Raw genomic sequence first — 3,978 nt, forward strand, 5'->3', positions numbered from 1 at the left:
CCCCCAAAAAAGGGAATAAGCGGTAGGAAAATGGATGGATGGATGTGTCGGTTGGACTAAAATAGAGCAGTGGTCCCCAACCACCGGGCCGCAGTTCAACATAAAAAACACAATATACACTTACAATTAGTGCACCAGCCACAAAAAACTCCCTTTTTCACGACAAAGAAAAAAAAAAAAAAAAGAAGAAAAAAAAAGGACTCCCACACCCGCCCACCCCCCTCCCCCGGCCCGCGGGACAAATTATTAAGCATTGCGATGAGGTGGCGACTTGTCCAGGGTGTACCCCGCCTTCCGCCTGATTGTAGCTGAGATAGGCGCCAGCGCCCCCCCGCGATCCCAAAAGGGAATACGCGGTAGGAAATGGATGGATGGATGACTGGTCCGCGGATACAAAAAGGTTGGGGACCACTGAAATAGAGCAGTGGTCCCGATTGTAGCTGAGATAGGCGCCGGCGCCCCCCGCGACCCCCAAAAAAGGGAATAAGCGGTAGGAAAATGGATGGATGGATGGATGTGTCGGTTGGACTAAAATAGAGCAGTGGTCCCCAACCACCGGGCCGCGGTTCAACATAAAAAACACAATATACACTTACAATTAGTGCACCAGCCACAAAAAACTCCCTTTTTCATGACAAAGAAAAAAAAAAAAAAAAAAGAAGAAAAAAAAAGGACTCCCACACCCGCCCACCCCCCTCCCCCGGGCCGCGGGACAAATTATTAAGCATTGCGATGAGGTGGCGACTTGTCCAGGGTGTACCCCGCCTTCCGCCCGATTGTAGCTGAGATGGGCGCCGGCGCCCCCCGCGACCCCCAAAAAAGGGAATAAGCGGTAGAAAATGGATGGATGGATGACTGGTCCGCGGATACAAAAAGGTTGGGGACCACTGCTCTATTTGTCATGAAAAAGGGAGGTTTTTGTGGTTGGTGCACGAATAATAAGTGTATGTTGTGTTTTTTATGTTGATTTAATAAAAAAAAAAAAAAAAAAAAAAAATTTAAATAAAAAATTCTTGGGCCGCGGCCCGGTGGTTGGGGACCACTGAAATAGAGGACCTGTTTTGTGCACCAGTCGCGTTTTTTCTCCCCTTTCAGCACTGGACAGCTCCTAGTCCTCTCCCACGCCCCGCCCACCTCCGGCACACTGGCGGCGAGAAAGAACCACACATGGTCGTGGGCGACTCCTCCCCGGTGGATTTTCTCCCAACGAGGGGAGGGGAAATGACGGAACCGTAGATAACTTCCAGAATTATTATTATTATTATTATTTTTATTATTTTTCCCACTCGTGGATTGCAGCGAGTGGGTGAGTGGATGGCGCATTGAGTGGAAAAAAAAATCACGCTGAAAAGTGGCTTTGATATGGCGCTACTGGTCGTGCTCCTGCACACGGGGCTGGTTCTGGGCTCCAATTACGGGTACGTGGAGTGGTCGGACGACGTGGTTCTCGGCACCCACGTCGCCAACCGGGAGCCGCCCCAGCAGCCCACGGCGCGCGGCGTGGTGGCGCACAAGATCGAGGAGGACCTCCCGCGGGTGGTGACCGCCTTCCTGCACAGCGGCGACTCGGCCGCGCTGAGGCAGGTCAACTGCTCGCGGAGGTACGAGCTCCGCAGCCTGCGTGGGGGCCTCCACGCCGCCTCGCACGACCCGCTGCGCGGCGTCCTGGAGACCGTGACGCACGCCACCAACTTCCTGAGCGTGATCCTGCAGGCCAACAACAGGTCCGGGGAGGCCGGGGACCGGCTGTGGTACCAGGCGTTGGTCCGCAGCATCCTGGAGGGCGACCCCAAGATCCACCGGGCGGTGGTGAGCCTCCACGGGGACGCGCACGTCTTCCTGCAGGCCACCCGGAGCGAGGAGCGGGTGGTGCTGCGCGACCTCTCCGGCTCCGCGCACCGGCTGCTGAGGAGCCGGAGCCCCGAGTCCGAGTGGTTCCACGAGTTTAGGGACGGAAGGGGAGCGCACACGCGCAGGTCCGAGACTGGAATCCACCTGCTGGACCAGAACCACGTCAAGTGGTCCGCGCCGTACCTGGAGTGCGAGCAGGGGGCTTTTGTGCCCTACTGGCTGCTCACCTTGTCGGCGGGGTTCTACGGACTCAGGGGGGACTCCGCACCCCAGTTCAGGTAAATGTGGATTCATCATGATTGATCCCATTCAATTATAGCCAAGATGGAAGAAATGTCCCTAGTTTTTAGCAGTTTTATGCTCGTTTAAAAATGTCAAAATTAAGAAAATAAGTAGTTAAAGAAGATATTTTGGTTGAGAAAAATCACGTGTAAAGATTCGGCAACATCTTGAGGATTTTCAGAATTAAATACAAGAGCTTTTCACGGACTGATCTTCATTTGAGCAGTTTTCATGCTAGTTTAAAAATGAGAAAAAAACAAGTATTAAACAAGATATTGTGTGTAAAAATTCGGCAACATCTTGAGGATTTTCATAATATAATACAAGAGCTTTTCACGGACTGATCTTCATTTGAGCAGTTTTCATGCTCGTTTAAAAATGTCAAAATTGAGAAAATAAGTATTTAAAGAAGATATTTTGCTTCAGAAAAGTTGTGTGTAAAGAGTCAACAAGATCTTGAGGATTTTCAGAATCAAATACAAGAGCTTTTCACGGACTGATCTTCATTTGAGCAGTTTTCATGCTAGTTTAAAAATGAGAAAAAAACAAGTATTAAACAAGATATTGTGTGTAAAAATTCGGCAACATCTTGAGGATTTTCATAATATAATACAAGAGCTTTTCACGGACTGATCTTCAGTTGAGCAGTTTTCATGCTCGTTTAAAAATGTCAATTAAAGAAGATATTTTGCTTCAGAAAAGTTGTGTGTAAAGAGTCGACAACATCTTGAGGATTTTCAGAATTAAATACAAGAGCTTTTCACAGACTGATCTTCATTTGAGCAGTTTTCATGCTAGTTTAAAAATGAGAAAAAAAAAGTATTAAACAAGATATTGTGTGTAAAAATTCTGCAACATCTTGAGGATTTTCATAATATAATACAAGAGCTTTTCACTGACTGATCTTCATTTGAGCAGTTTTCATGCTAGTTTAAAAATTTCAAAATTGAGAAAATAAGTATTTAAAGAACATATTTTGGTTCAGAAAAGTTATGTGTAAAGATTCGGCAACATCTTGAGGATTTTCAGAATTAAATACAAGAGCTTTTCACGGACTGATCTTCATTTGAGCAGTTTTCATGCTAGTTTAAAAATGAGAAGAAAAAAAAAGTATTAAACAAGATATTGTGTGTAAAAAATTCGGCAACATCTTGAGGATTTTCATAATATAATACAAGAGCTTTTCACTGACTGATCTTCATTTGAGCAGTTTTCATGCTCGTTTAAAAATGTCAAAATTGAGAAAATAAGTATTTAAAGAAGATATTTTGGTTTAGAAAAAATATGTGTAAAGATTTGGGAACTTCTTGAGGATTTTCAGAATTAAATACAAGAACTTTTCACTGACTGATGTTCAATTTAGCAGTTTTCATGCTCATTTAAAAATGTCAAAATTGAGAAAAAAAAGTATTTAAAAAATATATTTCTTTGGTTTAGAAAAATCGTGTGTAAAGATTCGGTAACATCTTGAAGATTTTCAGAATTAAATACAAGAGCTTTTCACGGACTGATCTTCATTTGAGCAGTTTTCACGCTAGTTTAAAAATGAAAAAAAAAGAAGTATTAAACAAGATTTTGTGTGTAAAAATTCGGCAACATATTGAAGATTTTCCGAATAAAATACAAGAGCTTTTTCACCGACTGATCTTCATTTTAGCAGTTTTCATGCTCGTTTAAAAATGTCAAAATTGAGAAAATAAGTATTTAAAGAAGATATTTTGGTTTAGAAAAAAAATGTGTAAAGATTTGGCAACTTCTTGAGGATTTTCAGAATTAAATACAAGAGCTTTTCACGGGCTGATCTTCATTTGAGCGGTTTTCATGCTAGTTTAAACATGTTAAAAA

At 43.7% G+C, this 3,978-nt stretch overlaps 1 pseudogene; it reads left to right on the forward strand.

Annotated features, from left to right (window-relative positions):
- The first annotated feature begins 1,302 nt into the window (after window positions 1-1,302).
- The window catches only part of LOC133544966 (metabotropic glycine receptor-like), a 190,900-nt pseudogene continuing 188,224 nt past the window's right edge, over window positions 1,303-3,978 (forward strand).

The sequence above is a fragment of the Nerophis ophidion genome, linkage group LG28 (genome assembly GCF_033978795.1).
Source record: "Nerophis ophidion isolate RoL-2023_Sa linkage group LG28, RoL_Noph_v1.0, whole genome shotgun sequence".
In the NCBI taxonomy this organism is placed as follows: Eukaryota; Metazoa; Chordata; class Actinopteri; order Syngnathiformes; family Syngnathidae; genus Nerophis; species Nerophis ophidion.